Source organism: Rhamphochromis longiceps, linkage group LG18, assembly GCF_057381845.1.
Source record: "Rhamphochromis longiceps isolate RC_006_pf linkage group LG18, R_longiceps_female_GT1.1, whole genome shotgun sequence".
Taxonomy (NCBI): Eukaryota; Metazoa; Chordata; class Actinopteri; order Cichliformes; family Cichlidae; genus Rhamphochromis; species Rhamphochromis longiceps.
In genome coordinates, this window is record NC_140574.1 from 15,878,194 (window position 1) to 15,898,634 (window position 20,441).

The 20,441-nt window shown below is 40.1% G+C and overlaps 1 protein-coding gene across 1 annotated transcript in view; it reads right to left on the bottom strand.

The window, feature by feature from the left end:
• greb1l (GREB1 like retinoic acid receptor coactivator) overlaps window positions 1-18,916 on the bottom strand; it is a 57,336-nt gene extending 38,420 nt beyond the window's left edge. The window contains exon 1 of the mRNA XM_085390274.1: window positions 18,764-18,916. The gene's annotated coding sequence lies outside the window, so the exon portion shown is untranslated. The remainder of the gene's footprint in view (window positions 1-18,763) is intronic.
• Between the last annotated feature and the right edge of the window lie 1,525 nt (window positions 18,917-20,441).

The window sequence follows — 20,441 nt, forward strand, 5'->3', positions numbered from 1 at the left end:
TTTGGCATTTTGTCTCCATAGCCCTTACCCAGGATTGACCCCACATTAGGCTTTTACTCCTGCTATAAATACCAGGAGGCTCATCTGGTCAAAATAAATAAACAGAAATGCACCACAAATCAACAGGCGCTGGCAGATGTTGGGGAACTGTATGTCATTACAGCCCAGTGATCACAGTTGGCATGACATTGTCAAGAGAGGAAGGACTTAAGGCCAACATGACCTCAGTCTACACCGTATTTTCTTGAGTCAGGTTGAAAACACTCCTCAAACTTTCTCTTTCTGGGGTAGCGGAAATTCTGCAACACCTTTAATTACCTGACTTTTAATGGGAAAGACAATTGGCTATCTGTCTATCTGTAGTAGCAGGAAACTGTTCACCGTTTCTAATGGGTGGAAAATGCAAGAATATTTTGCTCTGGCCTTCAACATGTAGAGTCAGTATGATTTGTGCAGCATCCAAAGGCTTCTGTGTTTGTTTTCTTGCTGAAATGTTTGCAAGAATTTGTCAGGTAAACAGCAAGTGAACTCACATGTACTTGCCAGCAGGGAAGAAACAGTCGACAGTGACCCTAGGATTCTAGGTCTCTTGCTTTCATACAGACATTTGATCATTTTGGCTTAAAAATGCTATTTTTAAGACGAGACGACTTCCAACAAGTCATAAAATACTAACATGGTTTTATCATAAATGACTCCATTATCTGATATCTTCCTTTACTGGCCCGGGTTCCTGCTTCACTGAGCCATGTGACTGACGTTCCAGTTCATTACCACAGACACGGTCAACAGTTGTTTTAATCAAGTTGTGTGGAGCTCTTCTCACCTCCTCTCCATTGCAGCGCATTCAGTGTGACGGCTGCTGTAAACCACCACACGAACCAATCAGGGCATTCATTAGTGCTTCATGCACTCATTTCACTCAGTCAGACATTTGTCTAAATGCTGGGTTTGAGTTTGACTGTGAAATTTTCCAAGCAACTGCTGATTTAGACCAGACTTAGTAAATCAGAGTGACTCACAGGCGTTTTATTAAATTATAATTGGCATTTTTGGGTGGTAAACACAGACTACCTGCAGTAGTCCATCCATTGCAATGAAAGTGAAATTTTGACAAAGATCCAACTGACACCAGCACAACCGCAAGTTCAACTGGGGGAAAAGAGCTGTCAGCGTGATTTATCTCTAAGCCTCTGACTTTGACATGGCCTGTCCTAAATAGCCCATTTAAAATGGAGATAATGAGTAAACCCCGCATTTTCTTTGGCCTCAAAAGACACTGTGCTGCAAAACAAAAGAGTGTGGATTGAATGCTTGCCCGCCCCTGAGCCCATCCTTCACCACTCTAAGGGGACAAAGGGGAAGTATTCCTGCCACTGCCACCTGAGGAAAGACAAGTCACATGACCAGCATTAATGGGAGATTTTGGGCTTTCTGGGCTCTTAAATTTGGAAGGGGGTAGGGAAGTGGAGCTCTTCCTCTCTTGGATTCCCAGAGGAGTGCCGGAGCTTTGACTTAGCTGAGTCAGCAGTTGCCGAACCCTGGACTGAGCTACAAGAGAATCATTTGCCTACACTTGTATCTGCTCCATTATATAATCTAATCAACCTGTCTAACCAAGTGCATGCATGACTGATGGAAGTACATAGGATGCCTGTCGTTACACAGCAGCTCAAGGCTTCAACTTTAAGAATGAAGCGAGATCCATCAGATGTATGAGCGGACACGGTGCTAATAACCCTGTTATGATGACAAAACAGTCCTATACTGTCAAAAAACAAACAAACAACCCCCAAGTAAGAAAACGACAAAACCGCCACATGGAAATTCCCGTAACAGAATACCCATTTATACTAGCGGCAAGTGGGCTACCTGTCAAAGGTGTTACAAGTTGCACTTTTGTTTGCTATGCATTTGACAGTCTGCCGGTCTCATTTCCTTATTAAAACCCCCAAACCTTCTTTCGAAACCTCCCCCTCTTCCTCCAAATACTACTCCTACTCCCCAGGGCTACCTGCTGAGCCCTGAAGTGCAAATCAGTGCTAGTGAGGATAGCAGATGAGCTAAGGTCATTCATGGCTTTCCAGTGAGTCAAACAAACAAAGGCAAACATTCCAGTTGAATGCCATTGCTGAAGTCAGCAGCAACAGAAAGAAAGACGTTGAGAAAGAGACAGAGCAGGGCTCAGTGCAGAGAATAGCCCCAGGGTCCGTTTGTGTGTGTGTGTGTGTGCGCGCACGCGTGTGCACATGCACATTTGTGCGTCGTAGGAGATTATCTGCGCATCTATAAAGTGGGGTGAACCAAGGTTTAAAGCCTGGTGTGACCAGAGGGAACGGGGGCAGGGTCTTGGGCAGGAGGAGGGGTGGACAAAAGGAGCATTTGGGCAGATGAAGAAGTCATCATCATTAAGCCACTGGAGGTTTACTGTCCAGTTATAAAACTCATTTAAAAATTAGGGGCTAGGGGGTGCGTGTGAAAGGCCAGCAGGGCTGGAAAGGCCTGCGAGGGTCTGGAGAGAGGTGTATTAACTCGCTGAGAAACTGTAGAGCTAATTCATTAGGGGACAAGCGGTCTTTGTGTTAACACTAGCTTGATTGGAGTGGTGACCTTGCCACACACTGTGGCCCAGAGGAAGAGTTTAAGGGCAAGGTATTTAACCTTAAACTAAATCTCAGCCATGGACAAAGGGCCAGCATCATTTCGTGCCGAAGGTCTGCCAAACTGATAACTAATGTAACGCAAGTGGAAAACAAACTCAAAAAGTGGAAAACACTGTATACTACAGCTGTTTGTTTATAGAAATAACTACCGTAATATTTTAGCATGCTCTTTATAGGATATAACTGAATATGCATCTGAAACTGTTGACTGATTGGCTAAAATTGATTATTCACTCAAATATAAATTAATCTGCAACAACATTGATAATTGATAAAACTGCTTCTTAGAAGAAAGAAAGAAAGAAAGAAAGAAAGAAAGAAAGAAAGAAAGTGTACTTTATTGATCCCCGTGGGGAAATTCCTCTCTGCATTTAACCCATTCACTCAGTGAAGCAGTGGGCAGCCATTGGGCACCCGGGGGAGCAGTGTGCAGGGACGGTACCTTGCTCAGGGGTACCTCAGGGTAGCTGTAGCTTCCGATCATGGGGCCGCCACTACCTACTGAGCTATCCCTGCCCTTAGTGGATGATAAACTAAAACTTTATGGACTTTTCTCTGTTTGCCTGATAAAAAAACAAATTGTGTGACTAATAATCGCCACCTTTACAGACCATTTGTTGCCGCTCAACAGGAAGCAATATGCCAAATGTAGCATATTAATGTGGATTAATATTTTTTCCAATTGATTCGGGAAGTTTAGTATCACCCGTCCTCCCAGTTTTGATATCAGTTCCAGTAAAAATCCAAGCGAGATGCATAAAACTACACTTTTTTTGTCATTAAGGAACTGTAAATGAAGGACACACTTATGAGAATGTTCTACAGCCTTTATCAAGCAACAAGTCCAGGCACTTTGATTCTGTGAGAGACTGCACATATTTAATTTTCTATCATTTACTAAGTAACATGTCAAATTTAAGTTGTTGGGCATCTTTTTCATGAGCCCACATAAAAACAAATAGTAGCAACAAACGTTTAGACTTTCAGGAAGCATCATCACTTGCAAAAAATATCTGCCACCCTCTAGATTATGTAGCAGAAGATTTTCCCAGCTAGCATAATCAAATGAAAGTGAAGGACAAGCGAAAATTTACAATGCTGTCCATGACTGTGTAATAAAACAGGAGGCCTGCTAGTGAACCCAATCTGCATTTTACAACACTGCTGGGTTGAACGCCAGTTCACCTAAACTGAAACAACAGGGAGAGAGACACAGGACCATAATACATTTATAGACTTATTCAGGGAAGCCATATTGAATAAGGCAACAATAAGTTCTATTGCATACTGTAAAGCTGTCACTGGCAGCAGTCAAACACCGGTCAATGCTAAAGGGCAAGAGGACGAAGGAGACAAAGATTTGTTGCTTTGAATTTAAAGTGGTTATAATACATTCTCTAAAACATCATTTTTTTACTCCAGGACTGGAAACAAGTCAATCATTCCTGACCTTGCATAAAAGAGAGAAAATAAAAGCTTTTTATAGTCAAATTCATGTAAATAGCCATATTCCAAGACTGGCCTTTATTTCATCCAATTGAGCCTCTACCATTTTCACAGCTACTTCTAACATCTGGTCTGAACACAATGGCTCATTTGAGATTAGATCTTTGATAATGGTTGACCAGGCCTTGTCCTGGCTATAAAGTGCTGTTTAGACAGCCCTGTTTGTTATGGGGTGTAAAGGGAGATCCATGGATCATGGTGAAAGGGCCAACGCTATCAAAACATTTACGCTTATCAGATGACAAACCAGCAAAGGGGTCATGTTCCAGTTCCAGGAGCTGGCCTGGGCTGCCCTCCATCCTCCACGCAGACCAAACATCAGTCAAATGGAGGTGCTGAAGATGTGAGAGACTTCAGAGGTGATCACTGGAAACTTGAAACACAACTTGAAACTACATCCTACATCATTCTACAACATATGCATGTACCTGTAGACTATACTTTGGAAAATTAAACTAAAAAACTACTGAAACTGAAATGTACAGAAGAGAATAAGAGCCACTGGAAAAAAAAATTGGGGGGTCATGACCCCCTTTGGATTCTAAGACAAAAAACAAACCAAAAAAAGTCAGCATTAACCGATACAAAGTTCTAACTTTAACCCAGGAACTCAGACTTTTTCAGTTAAATTTATCCTCATAATTTGTACTTTATTCTCAATTCTAACTTTTTACAATTCTAAAAGTGATATTTATGAGAAAAAAGTCACAATCCTGCTTCTTGTTCTTTGAATTCTCAAAAACTATTTTTTAAATTTAATTCATTATTATTATTTTAAACAGAGGTCTTCATCTTTTTTCCAAATGAACTGCTGAAAAATTTGTACTAGGTATAAATCTACCCAAATTCATCTTGACGATTGATAAAGTAAATAATGAAAAGAAATTAATTGTCAACCTTTCTGATAATTAATCAACTAACTAATTTTACAAGACTCAAAGTTCTAGTTAGAGTTTCTCAGCTGTGATGCTTCAGTTCCTCGACTATTTAAATATGTTAAACTGTTAAATTCAAAATAAGACGGCTGTTTGAGGTTTAAAAGACCGAATCCATGTTCTTGTATTGACAGATAATGATAATAATGAAGACAACTGGCAAGTTAAATAATAATGAAAATAATTATTAGCACTCCACTAAATCTATCTTTAAACCTTTCCCCCCCTTTAAGGACAACTCACTCTCTCAAAGGTTCACACATCCAACACACTGACTTAATTTCAGCACACACTCATGGAGAGCACATAAGAAAGAGGTCTGTTGTGTTTATCAGGCATCCAAAGAGATCCACTTTTCACAATGGGACCTCTCCTTTCTTTTCCTTCCTGAAAAAGATCTCGGCCACCTTGAATCTATTTGACTGACAGCATGACAAAGAGGCTTCTTAATGTCCTGGAGAAAGAGCCTCCTCCTCTTTCCCTCTAAACTTCCTTACAGGGCGATCAGCTGTATCCATCATACCCCTCTTCCTGACCCCAGGCGGAACTGCTGCATCGGCAGCACCCCACCCCCGTTACCCCCTCACTCTCTCGCCACATCTCCTCCATTCTCCACCACCCTCCCGATTAATAGGCACCAGGTTGCCCTCGGTGACGGGACACACACTTAAATCCCATCAGTCGTCCTTACAGCAGCAAGAGCCGCAGCATCAGCAGGACTCTTTTTGTCTTAATCGGACAATGGAAGCAGTCCAGCCTTTGTTTGGGGCTTGACCCTGCACACAAACCGTGCCGATTTGAAAAAGTGACAGTAAACCTATTCAGAGCTGTTATCACTTCATCCTGCCCAGGGTCCCTCCACCAGAGGAGACATTTTACCAGCCAAGAGCCTCTTAGTAACTTTGGTATGTGAGATTTAAAAAAAAAAAAAAGGTTTTACAATCATTCATGAAATCAACCTTGTCAGTAAAAGAACTACATAAAGACAATCTGAATGAATTTTAAAACTTTCTACTGTAGACAATACACGCCTCAATTGCACTACAAGCACAGCTAAATGTAGTTTTAGAATTCCCCTTTGCTCTGATATAGTCATTATAGGTAAACATATAGTATTATTGTAGGGTTTATATTACAATATAAGGCATCTTGAGGCGACTATTGTTCTTATTTGACACTGTATAAATAAAACTGAATTTAATAGTCAGGTATTTTGTACTTTTCTAAATTAAAGCCTGATATGCTGCAAGTGTTTTGTAAAAACATTCTGACATGACAAATTAAAGGAAAACCCCCCCCAAAACATTTCTTTAAATCCCTTAAAATTATTATGATCAGCATGCTTTGGGAAAAGTTTTTCTTTGAATAGGGATGAAAATGTAATAAAAAGTCTCTAAAACATGTTTTTGTGTTAAAGCGAATGCACAGATCTACTTATAAAATAGTCTGTTGAATGTCTGCATGTTTTATTTCTGGCTGCACTCAAGCTGAAATTGTGCCTCGCACAGATAATGGAGAAGAGAGAGCGAGGGTGCTACAGAGAGTGAGAGCGAGACAGAATGACCTCCACCTCCACAGAGGAACGCTGAGTCCTCGCAGCACATGGCTGGGTCTTGGTCACCTTAGCCTTGGACGGGCTGCAACAGCCAATGGTATAGCCTTCTGCTACAGTCAGCCCTCTCCCACACAATCCTGGCTGCAGGAACGCTCACTGACCTTGTATTTCAATATGAAAAGGGAGAGAGAATGAGTGAGTAATGTCCTGTTTGGGGTCGTGTTTGTGTAATTAAGGTTATGTGTGCATGGGCAGCAGCATTTTTTGGAAAAGCATCTATGGGCTAAGGCAAAGATGCTGCCAAGGTGACGCGGGAAATCTGGCTGAAAGCTTGAGTGTTTCCAGCTGCTGTTAGCATACATCAAGTTCTCTCACATTAACAATTATACACAAATTATACACATAGAAAAAAAAGAAAGAAATGTGCATCAGTGTTGCAACTCCAACATCTAAGAGAGATTACACCAAATGGGTTGTTAAAATGATTTTCAGATGTCAATTGGAGCAAAAATAATGTCATGATTGATCAGCCCAAACCAATAAGCAAAGATTATTCACACAGCTACAATTTTCACAGCTGGATTATTAAAATAAAATTAAATGCTACTTTTAGCTGTTCTCTTATTCACAAGAGATCTGATTGGTGTTTGATTTGGTGCTCGTCCTGACCCAACCCTAAAAGCAACTGTGCCACCTCGCAGAAAAGACGAGGTGAATGTGTACATCACTGCAGTGTGGAGCCAGCAAATTGGTGATGGTCAATTAGTTTTCTATTCCACAATCAGTCTTAACAATCACAAGAAAGACCTTACACAAAACCTCCAAACCCACACAGACTTAGATTAAAAAAATATGTATAAAGTTCAGCAAGGCTAAGAAAATCCACTTTATGTGTATGTGTTTGTGTAAAACATGTTTTGGTGTTAAAGTGAATGCACAGATCTACTTATAAAATAGTCTGGTGAATGTCTGCATGTTTTATTTCTGGCTACACTCGAGCTGAAAATGTGCTCGAGTGCTGAACAGCGAGCTGGTATATGCTTTAGTTCTGCAGTGCACCTAAGACACACACGCATGCACATGGTTGGATGGCCAGGCTAGAAACATTAACCAACTATAAATGACAAATTATTTATTAGACTATGCTAATGGACAGTTCACAAAGTCCTCAGTCTCTGTGACCTCAGCATAAACATATAGAAGTTTTTAACATCATTTAACTGAATCTGTGGTTTGTTTTACAGGACTGGAAACTGATTACCCCAGCACTTCCTTAGCCCATTATTTTTGGCTCTTGTTCCGCTAATGTGTGCATACAGAAATATAGAGAAAACACTTTGTGATTGTGCCCCACTGCCCTCCCCGAAAGTGTCCTCTTCACTCTGCTAATATCCCTGTGGGATGGATAATCACTCTCTCCCTCTCTGAAGCCCTCTCACCCCCCTCATTAATTTTACAAGGTGACAGAATAACACGTGAATTAGTAATCAGTCATCAAAGGTCCGCTGGTTAAACCCATAAATAATTCCATACACCCCATTTTCTCATATTAAAACTGGGTTGAATTTTTGACACAGGGTTCCTGCAATTGTTTCACAAGAAAAGCCTTGCTGGGACAGAAATGACTTCTGTCTTACAAAGCTTTTAATTTGGAAGAGGACACAGGAAATTCACAATGCAGCAACAAACAACATAGTGGCTCAAAAGTACTAAAATATGAACAACTTATTTGATAAAATTAGTCCTCGGAGAAGCCCTATAATCTAAATAAAAAACAAGAACCAGTTACAACTGAGTTAAAACAGTCTTTTTTGATACTCTTTACTGTTACTGTACCAACAATAACAGTAAAGAGTGATGCTAGTTTCAGCTAGCATTAGAGGAAGCTAGCTCATCATTAGCTACCCGACTCAATTACATTTTTAGCATTTCAGTACACTACGCCATGGTATACTTTTACCTTTGTTGTTGATCCAGAAGGTAATCGTCGCCAACTCCGTCCTCTCGTTATAAATTGAAAATAAACCAAATGGCTGAAAGTTGCAGAGCAGTTGAATACAACCTGGGTAAATAACTAAAAAACTTTTAGCATGCTAAACTGAAAAATTGAGACTTCAAGAGGAAAAATTTATACCAACCTAACCCACTGCCTGTGTGTGTGTGAAGTATTTTTTTTCTTGGTCATAAATATTAACAGGTCAGTTTTAGCCTACTGAACGTCTGTCAATCGAGTTAAATCATTTTAAACAACATTAGCCGTATAACAGTGCTTGCTAACATAGCAAAAGCTCACATTTTTGAGCCAGCTAATATTAAGCGATCTTATTTACTTTTTGGGCCTCGGTTGCAGTGGGCGTGGCTTTCAGAGTACCACCCGACCCCTGGCCTTTGTCTCTAACGGCTCTCTCCTGATCCATGCGGGTGATTGCATTTTATAGACTAACTCCGATTGTTTTATTTCCTCATCTGGAGGGGAAAAAAACAGCACTACACCCAAACCCATTAACACTGCAGTTAAGAGACACACTAATAATCATATGCAATGCTGTATGCCATTATAGCTGTTGTGTCACATAAAATGTGACATGCAGTCAAAAACAGAGCACTTCTGTATGTGTTAAATGGGCTTGGTGGAGCTGAGGGAGTAATAAGAAGAAATTTTTAAAGCTAAACTGCAATGCCAATCAAAATGTAAAGCAGTAAATGCTAAAAAAAATAAATCTTTTGCTTGCTTGTGTGAACAGAACATTCAGACAGATGAAGTGAAATTGCTTTAGTTATGACATAATATAGTGTTTTAGACAATCGCCTAAAGCCGGTTCGATCCCAGGTAAAGATACAAATCCTTTTGGGGTTGTGTGTGTCAGGAAGAACATTCAACAACAAAAAAATCTGCCAAATCAAACATGCAGAGCTACCCGCTGTTCTTTCATCTCATTGCAATGGTTCAGGCTCAGGTTACTTTATTTGTACCCATAGGTAGATTTACTTTGCAGCAGTGAGTCATCTATACTCACATTTTCAGCAGAGACACAGACACATGTAGCAAAGCTATGATATGTTTATCTGACTAATGGCTGCTGGAAAAAAGCAGTTTTTAAACAGTGTTGTTCTGTTCAAAAAGTTGTTCAGAAGGAAGAAACTGAAGCTCCTTATGCATTGTCAAGTAAAATTTAAAGTGTTGCACAAGGATGCTGGGCTCAGCTGTGGCTCACCAATCAGCGTCTTAAATGCAGACAACCTACTGAGTGGATTTCTGCCAAAGTCCCTTGCCAGACACCAAAAGCACCTCCAGAGATCATGTTTCCATGCTATTTTAGCAGGACGCAGTTGGGCCAACATACTATTAGACAGGAAATTTTAATATGTGGACAATTGGAAGAATAGTGTCATAACTCAGGCAACTCAAGCCTTCAAACGTGTTGATGTTGTGAAAATGTCTAATCTTTTACTAATCCTGCCCAAGTGAAACTGGTCTGTAAAGATGAAGTAAATCAAAAAAGAAAAAAAAAAAAGATTTAAAACAAGTGACATTAACAACTCTCCCTTTTTTAAAGTCACATGCTTGTGCTGCCAGCACTTACTTTATTGCCCCTTTAAACTAGAAACACTCCAGTTTATTGTTTCAAGAATGCTTAAATGGCTTACTTCAAGATGTTATGAGCAAAAACACAACAAGATAATTTTATCTGGAGGATTTGGAAAGCAAAACCGTAAATTTTCCTTCACAGTATTGTGCTGTGATCCAGACTGTGGCACAGCACATGCTGTGATCCAGACTGTAGCACAGCACATGCTGTGCTCTTTAAAACGAACATGAAGCTGCTGGCTGAAATTTCTGTCTGCAGGTACTGTACCGCTGGAGCTGGCATCTGTGCATGGGCAGGGAATACAGCAGTACACCCTGTGAGAACACACTGTTCTATAACACTGCTGTGCAAGAAGGGATTCTCCGCTGAATGCTTTCGAAGTTTCAGTGGCAAGAATGAGGATATATTATGACTGAGTGATCTCAGTGGAGACACACGCACAATTTGCGCTTCGTGAGTTCATATTGCTGTAATGGAGTCCACAATAATCTGAGAGATTGATCTTAAAAAAAAAAGGAGGAACAGTGTAGACATGAGTCTGTACTTCGTGCCACAATCCTACTGTGATGTGATTTGCAAGACACAACCTAATTTCTTTTTCCAAGGTTTCAGCGAGAGTCTCTCCTTCACCTTGACATGCCATCACTCCCCCACAAACACGTGCATGAACTCCCGCTTTCATGGTGAACCTTTGACACACTTCCTGGCGATTGACTCGAGGGCACAACCAGCTCGTTTTCATTCATTTCTCGGGGTTCATGTGCAGATGAAAAGAGCGTAAAAGTCTGGATGATAATATTCTGTAACTGCACCACAAAAAGGAGTGTATGAATAGAGGTTGAGCATGGTAACAGGAGGCTTAAATAAACTAAGGATTAGGTTCACTAAGTCATTTGGTTAGTCAAGCACAAAATCCAGCAGTGACAGATAAGAGCCTGCCCTGCATGTCAGAATCATAGATAACAGGACAACAGGAAGTGGTGTCTACTGTGGTTGCGTAGCAGTCATGCATAAATGTACACACACACACACACACACAGACACACCACCAAGATTAGCATCATAGATCTCCTTTTGCAACAAAGAGCAGGATGTTCAGCCCAGCGTTTTTGGCTGCACCTCTACTAGTGATGGGTCGTTCGCGAACGAAATGGCTCTTAGAGCCGACTCTTTGAAGTGAACGACGCGAGCCTTTTTTTTTCCTTTCTCTCACCCTCTCTCTCGCCCTTTTTCCGCTAAACTCCGCACGCGCGGCCTGTACTTTGCGCTGGGCAGAGGGGGGAGGGGCGTTAGTTACACTCGCAGTAGCACAGGAACAGAGCCAGAGAGAAAAAGAGCAAGGGACAACAACATCACATTAGAAAGGTATAGTAATCATCCACTATTTTCAGTTGCAGATGATAAAGGATTCAGAAATCATGCCGGCCCATATGACAGAGAATGTGCATCTTCTTTTTGTTTTTATATTTTAATTTATATTTAATTGTGTTGTGGTTTGCAGTGTTTTGTGTTGTTTCACGTTAAATTTGTTTAAAAGGAAAAAGCTGAAAATTTAAATAGTTAAAAGTTTAAAATGTAAATAGTTGTTTTTTGTATTATATGATTTATTTATTACATTTTATGTGGAGTGAATAAATAAAGTATATTTATGGTGGCCCTTAGAGACAAAGCACGTACAAACTCCTAAGCATGTACAAACTCCAAAACGCGTAAAAACTCCAAAACGCGTAAAAACTCAGACGCACTTACAAACCCCGAAGCATGTACAAACTCCAAAACACGTAAAAACTCAGAAGCATGTACAAACTCCAAAACACGTAAAAACTCAGAAGCATGTACAAACTCCAAAACACGTAAAAACTCAGAAGCACGTACAAACTCAGAATCACGTACAAAAGACAACAGAAGTGCTCCAGGATGCTAGGGCGCAGTGTTGAGCTTTTGTTACCTAGTGGCTACACAAGCCAGGAAGTATCAACAACCGGATTTGGTGTGTGGTAGTAACAGGTACAAGAACTTTTTTTTTAAATTATTTGAATAAATATGAGTGCTTGTCTATAAATACACAAACAATACACACATGCTTTCAATTGTGTAATTTAAGTGATCTGAGTAGCTCTGTTTTGGAAGTTTAGTTAACGCTAGAAATGTGTTTTGGAGTTTGTACGTGCTTTTTGGAGTTTGTATATGCTTTAGAGTTTGTACGTGCTTTGTCTCTAGGGGCCATATATAAACATATATAAATAAAACCACTTTTTTTACATTAGTAATTCTTTTTCTGCATAATTTTATATTATTGTTAATGATAAATTAATTAAAGCAACAAAACAACCTGAAGAGCCAGTTCGGAGCCGAAAGAGCCGGCTCTTTTTAGTGAGCCGAGCCGAAAGAGCCGGATCTCTAAAAAGAGCCGGAAATCCCATCACTAACCTCTACATTTTACATGTCCTACATTCTTGACTATAAGTTCCTTTCATCCATCCCAAAAAGCCAGATCACTCTAGGACTGAGAGAGAGGAAAAAAAAGGGGGCATTCTTTCAGCTCAGAGGAATTTCATCCTTACATCGTTTCCGTTTCCCCTTTGCTCCTGAGCAGGCCGTAAACACTGAGGTGTGAAGCAGACTCTCACCCAGAAGCACAAATTCATGGTTGGCTGAGGGGATAACGTTAAACAGTTAATTATCTGCATTTTATTTAAGGGGTGAGTTAAATTAAGTTCAGCCTAAGGCTATGTCCACACTAGTGTTTTTAGTCGTTGTCAGAGTTGTGTGTCCACATTGAAACGGCCGAAAACGCTTACGTTCCAGTACTGTGCATGCGCAAAAGCGAATGAGAATTAAAGAACTTGAACAAAAGCTATCTGGAGCATGTACAAACTGATATTAATCTTTTTTAGGGCTGTCAAAATTGAGAGCAATCAAAACAACTGCTGTATAATGCACTCCACTATCTTTGTTTAATTGGTCACATGACTGCATCACATGACTAAAATGCGTCATCGTTTTGGAAAGTCTGCGTTTTCGAGTGTCCACACTGTGACGGGACAGATCCGTTTTGAATGTTTGTATGTTTTCGAGAGCGTTTTCAAAATGCTGCGTGTTTCCCTGGGGAAAAGGCCGTCTCAGTGTGGACGGGAGGCCAAAACGGAGAGAAAACGATGCGTTTTCAAACAGAAACGCCTACGTCCACACGTACACGGGTATTTTTGAAAACGGAGATTTTCCGTTTTCGTTTTAAAAATAATCCCATCCACACGTAAAGGCAGAAATGAAGGAAAACGCTGCTAGGAACATGCCAAAGCAACAGGTGGCGATATATTCCTAACCGTGCAGAAATGTTGGCCAATCAGAAGTCTCGAAGCCTCGGTGGGAAAAAGTAACAAAGCTGGGGCATAGAAGCTAGTGATGTGCGATACCACTGATTTCCTTTGCGATCCGATACCAAGTAAAATTCAGGGTGGTATCGGCGATACTGATCCGATACCGATACTCTGTACAAAAACTTAATGTTTCATTGCATTTCATAATACAATATATAATTGTATTATGTAATTGTAATAATAACATAACCATATTGCTTCATAATGATTAGAGGACATCAGACAACTTGTTTTTATTGCTTAATAATGCAGAATAATCATATAGAAATAAATAAAAAAAACTGACGTTGTGCGCTATTTGAGCATGTTGCCTGCCTGCAGCACTAAAGGACTCTGCGAGAGACGTCTGTTTCGCCCTAGCAGCACCTGTCCCTGTCCTCGTCTTCAGTTCGCCTCAACATAAGCTTATCATATTCTGTGATGTGATTTACTCCGGGGTGTTTGACGAGGTCAGTGGTGTTGCAACAACAACGTGTCCACACAGGACTCTGTTTGCGCTCAGCCATTGTTGTGAGTGTGCACGCCAGGGGCTGCCACACATTTATACAGCCGTATTCCGCATATGACTATGAAAGGCGTAAGAGGAAGTAGTTCCTTCCAAATTAGACGATCCGAATTGTATAGTTTCTTTCCACTGCGTTCATTTTAATGGAAGAACTACAAATTTAACCCAGAGTACTAAAATATCGATATTATAATATGAGAATCGATTCTAGAACATAAATTGCTGGTATCGGAAGAATCGATATTTCAGTATCGATCCGCACACCACTAATAGAAGCAGAACCAAGTCGTATGTGTGGAGGGACAGTAATTGTGTGTGTATATGTAAGCATTTAAACACTGCAGAGAGTAAAATTAACAGTAATAGTATTGTAGAAATTAATTTCACCGAAACAATAACGTGGCGCACAGTGTGACATCAAAAAATGCGCACACCTTTGACGCTGCGTTTTCTCCGTTTTTCTCGTCCACACATAAATGCAAAAACTGAGTTTTCAAAAATATCCACCCTGGCCGGAGTTTTTAAAAATCTCCGTTTTCAGTGACCAAAAACGCCGTTTACGTGTGGACGAAAGGTACAAACGCATAGAAAAACCTGCATTTTCAAAAATACCCGGGTACATGTGGACGTAGCCTAAGTTTTAAATTAAATTGCTCTGGATTTTGATGCCCACTTAATTTTTTGTTCATCAAACCTTATAGTGTGCTACTGAATACGTACAACCCTCCTTTGCCATAAAATCCCAGGTTTGGCTCTAAATAAGTACTATGTACTAAATTCTGTTTACGTGTATGACAATAGTTGGTAAAGAGAGAAGAAATGTGTACTGAAGTAAATAAAAAAACAGATATAATTGCTCAGTTTCCTGCAGGTGAAACTAAGACATAACAGCTGATGGTGGAGGGCTTAGAGGAGGAAGCCCTCCCCCGGTAGCGGGATCAATGCACATAAATGGAAGAGGTCACAGACCTTTGACATCTCCTTTCAGCCGGGGGAGGGGCACAGGCCTTTGTGAAATTGGCTTTAATGATCCAGTTGTCAGGCGTGTCATACACCAGCATACAGTACATACAGTTTCAATTTACAATTTTAGGTCTTTCCTCTTCACACTCAGGTTTTACACATTTAACTAATCCAACAGCAACAAGTGTCAGGTTTGGATAAAGAAAAGTGATATTCTGTCTGCATCCAGCTGCCTTGTTTCTAGCTTCATCACTCCCACTTCTTTTTTCACCCTTTTCTCCCATCTCTTCCCCTCTGGAGGCTCACCAGCTCTTCTCAAACCTTATTTGTGCTTCTCCTCTTCTTCCTTTCATGATGCATTTTTCAAGAGACAATCATTAAAAAGGAAACATGGAGGACCACTTTCTACAGTGTTTGCTGTTTCCATGGTTCTGCAGAGATGATATTGAAAAATTAAAATTAGCAAGATGCCAAATATTAAATATTCACTCGGATGAATGAGAGCTTCAAAACACACGGTGAACTGTTCTTTCTGCTGCTTTTTAAGTGAATAGAATGGGAGACAGATGTGATTCTCTGCAGAAGAAAGAAAAACATACAGCCCTTACGTGGCCCCTGTAGTCTGAATATTTGCTTTCATTTATTTAGACTCACAACATTACAAGTGAACACAGTGTTCCTGGCATTCTTGGCCCCCAATAAAAATAAACACAAAGACAGGTTAAAGGTTTACGAGCATCCATGTGGAACACGTTTGGCTTCGCACATCATGGCTGAGATGCTCTTTGAATTTTTATGTTTTGCTGAAAAGGGCCAGTTAATCTTTGATATACAGTGACACGGTAAGGTTAGCTAGTCACATCAGACACAGTTACTGCTAAAAAGCACTAAAGAGATCTCATTAGGAATCAGAAAACATCTTCTTCTCCTGAAAGTGAACCTCGATTTATCTGTAATTTATTTGCATTTACCAACAAGTATTTTTTTTGTAGGAGATCTGACCTCTGTTTGCAAGAAGTGGGACGTAATGCTTCTTTACGAGGGAGGGATGGAAATTTACTGCATTTCCAGCTTGTAGTCACACTACAGAACAACATATGTGAGACAAATGCATTAAATTGAATTTTTCTTTAATTAAAAAAGCTACAAAATAAATATAAAACAATATCAATTAGCTTGAACCTCAAACAACGGCAACAGTTAAGCTGCCGAGATATTAATGCAGATGCAGTAATAATTTCAATAATACAAATAAATGTAAAAACACACATTTTATATACTGAATATTTTAACTTTTTATATTTTTAGGATGTTCTGCTGACAAAATTTACACACTTTTGTTTAAGTAAGCAAGTCAAATTTTAGTGCTTACTTTTTCTTGCTGTGGCACTGATGGAAACACTGATATTTTAATGAACTACGTTTTTGATGACAGAACAGGTTTTGGTGACACAATCGTATTGACAACACGGGATATGAGGATAAAACCTGAATAGAGGGTCATGACTCCTGCCTCAGCAATTTGATGAATGGCGCCTATATTGAGGACCACCTGTTTTCTGGGGCTTGTCACACTGCAGCCGAAGAAGTGTGAAAACAATAGTGCTGATCTCTTTAGTTGGGATTTTGTCCCTCGTGCCATCTGCACTCGTGATCAGAAAAGGGCACATTCACTGAAAAGTACTTCAGAAAGGATCAACAGAAACATCTGCTGGTTACCCCCGGAGGTGTTTTTGTGATCTCAAAACTGGTATCATGGATGATCTGATTTAGTTTCATTGATCAGTATATAAAATTTGCTTGAAGCCACCGTGGAATCTGAATCCACTATGTTACTGATTAAATGGATAGTCAGTCGGTTTGAATCTTTTTGTTATGACAGTGAATACAACCCTCAGTGATCTGACAGAGCCCGGTTTATCATAACAGCAAATGAACACAAATCTTCTTTGTGAAGGAAAAAAAGAGAAAGGCACAAGGCCAACTGAGTAAACAACACGACATGAACACCAAAAGCAGAGCCCCAAAAATTACAGTGAGAGAATAATAACAGGAAAATAAATAAATCTGTTACCCTGGTGACAATTGTCTGAGCACGAATGGATGTGACATAGTCATTTATCCACAACCTGGTTAATTTTTTTTTTTCACAAGCGAAATGTCATGCTGCATTTTTGGAAAACCTCTTTGCCTCATAACAGGTTTCCAGCACAATAAAACAATGGATGAGAAGATGGGGAAGAAAAGGAAGGTAGACCAGCATCGTAAGGAAAGAAAAGGTCGGATAATGCTCCGCCCAAATAAGATGTGTTATTATTTTAAATAGGACATCGTTTGAAGGCAAACAGAAATGAGGTGCATCTTACTTAATTTGTAGTTTTGAACGATCCAATGTGCATGGTTTTATGAAAAAGGGAGGGAACCTTCAGGTGTTTAATGAAACAACAGTTTAGAATTTTTTAAAGCTTTACTTGAGACTGCAGATTAAAAAGTTAAGATGCAAAAGTCACTGAAAGCAAGCCAGTCAGAGCCTTCACAAAGCAACATGAGAAAGAGATATCTCCTTCAAGGCTAAAGAGAGAGACCTGTCCTAGTGCACGAATGCTGTCATGGGGCCTTAGTTATCTCCACCAAGATTAAGTCCCAATTGTTCACCAGGAACAAAGGCAGCCAGTGAGGAAACCAGCCCCCCAAGGGCCAGATGGTCAGCGCTCAGAGCCCCCCTGACCCCTCCATTCCTTGTCCTCTTTGACAGGGCTGCGCGTGCTCCACGCAAGACAGGCCACCCAGCTAATTGACAAATGAATGATTACTCATGTGATACTGTACTCATTTAAAGTTCCTGCTGTGAAGCAGTAAAAAATAAGCAGAACGTCTACTGTAAGCACCCCCGTGCATCTGGTACAGTGCCAAATGTGCTGTGGATGGAAGAATGTTGTAATATGCACAGGCTCCAAATAAACCTGCTGCTCACTCTTATCTGATATGACTTTATCTAAGCTGTTGAAGCTTGTTTCAACACCAGGCCTTAGGCAACTGTTACAGTATTCAGCAGACACACAAGTATTAGTGACCTGGCTCCAGGCATAGTCGGCATGGCTTTCCTAACAATGAATAATTACCAACAAGTACTGAAGCAATCACAGTGGATAAATGGACTGATTGCTAAAATGATCATGTTAAAGCTTGGCTGCACTCTCTCTCACACATCTTGTGGGGACATCTAATTGACATAATGCTTACCCTAGCCCCTTACCCCAATCCTAACTATGAAAAATGAATGCCTAACCATATCCTTTACCCTAAACCTAACTATAACCCAATTGTAACCCCTAAAACCTATAAAAAACAAACAAACAAAAAAACAACAACCTTCCAAGCTGTGAGGACAAGGATTATGGTCCAAGGGCTGTTGTTCCCCACAAGTATAGCAAACTTCCAATTTTTGGTGCCCACAAAGATATAAACACACACACACACACACACACACACACACACACACACACACACACACACACACACACACACACACACACACAGAGAGAGAGAGAGAGAGAGAGAGCCAGCGTTTACAGCTGAACATCAATGACATCCCGATTTGCACCAAAACAAATTAAGGCCTCGAGGAAAATAAGAAAAAAAAACGCAGTTCAAACGCAAGCCTACCTTATATGTAACGCAGAAAGTCACATTTCCACGGGGATTGGGGTCCGTGTGTAAACTTGCGCTCTCCGGTTCCGACGCCAGTATCAACGTTGCTGCTGCTTTGGGCGCTCGGCTGCTCACAGCTGATCACAGCCGACGAAGCAACAACGTGACGTCAGGAAGCTACAGTACGTACCGTTTGGTTCAAATCAGCGGAAGTTCGGCTAAGGTTGTTCTTTGTGATCGCTTGTTTATCAAATGGGAGGAAAAAGGCAAAAGAGGTCGTCCAAAGCTAGTAAATGAATAGTAACCATCGACGACATGTATAAGTAGTTTTTTGTTTTTTGTTTTATTATAGTTTAAACGTGCAGTAAGAACTATATTAGGTACTACTAACTTTACGTTACAATATAGCGTCGACAGCATGATATTTGCTCGGTTGATTCGCAGATATAAGAAAAATAAACAGTTTGCACGAAAGACTAATGATAAACATGCCAAGAAAGTGAAAAGAACGAGTCAACAATCTCACCGAAACACGAACATACATCTACACACACCTGAAAATGAAGGTTATGTTTAAGTTGCATTTTTTTAAACATGCATACTTATACCTTTAGGTGATTGTATGGTGATTGCGCAAACTGTTCAAAACCTGCTTTTGGTTTTCAGATCAAAATGCTGTCAGATCCCTCTGTATGTACAAATCATTAATACACTGGGGGTACACGAAAGCATGGTCTTTAATGCTGCATAGCTTTGATAGATACTTCTGGTCATATAAAGGAATATGAATACGAAACATACGCGACATGTGGACTTTGCACCCCTTGTCATAAAGTCAAGCTCAATGGGCTTATTCAAGTTCTTGAAAACGAGTGAGCTCTCTCGATAAATTGTAAAACATCGCCCCCTGTCGTATGACATCAAGAAGAAGTTATTACGCAGTACAGCAAAGAATTCTTGTGCAATAGATGCGCTTTTAAAAATGTGCAGCATTTACAGGAAACAAATGAACAGACATTAAATCAGAGAGAGAAGTATGTGCTTCACTGTATTCCAAACCTTTCCAGGCTGTAGCCTTGGTGGTTCTTGTTTGGCTCTTTTGGTTGTTCCTGGACATCCTAACCAATTTCCTCTCATCTGAGGGTGAAAGCCAAAGTCTGGAAGATGAGCCAAAGTGATGATACATCAGTATATTGGTTTGAACTGCAGATCTGAGTTTGCAGTTGTTTAGAAATAGCTCCAAGAGACCTTCCCAGATTATGTCTTTTAACATACTGCTGAACCTCAGCACCACTTATTAAAAGATTTAACTGAGTGTAAGTATATATTTGAGCCTGTATATGTACTCTTGACACTGTGTGGAGTAGAGAAAATCTAAAATAAATTAAAATTTGCGCACCCAAGTGTTTCTTTAGATGTATGCTGCTCAACCATTGCACCCTGGAAAAAGAACCATCCAAAGAAATAAGTAAAAGTTCCAAATTGCCATGACAGTTATGGGCAAGATGAGTCTATGTAAACTTTCATAACTGACTGTACATGTTAGTTATGAAAGAATAATTTTGAGAGTGTGTGGTTTTGTTGCACATAATGTAAGCCAGTGGAGAATAGATTAAGCTAGTTAAAGCTCAGCTTTAACTTAAAAATAACATCAGGAATTAAAAAAAAATATATAGATTAGTAATAATATAAT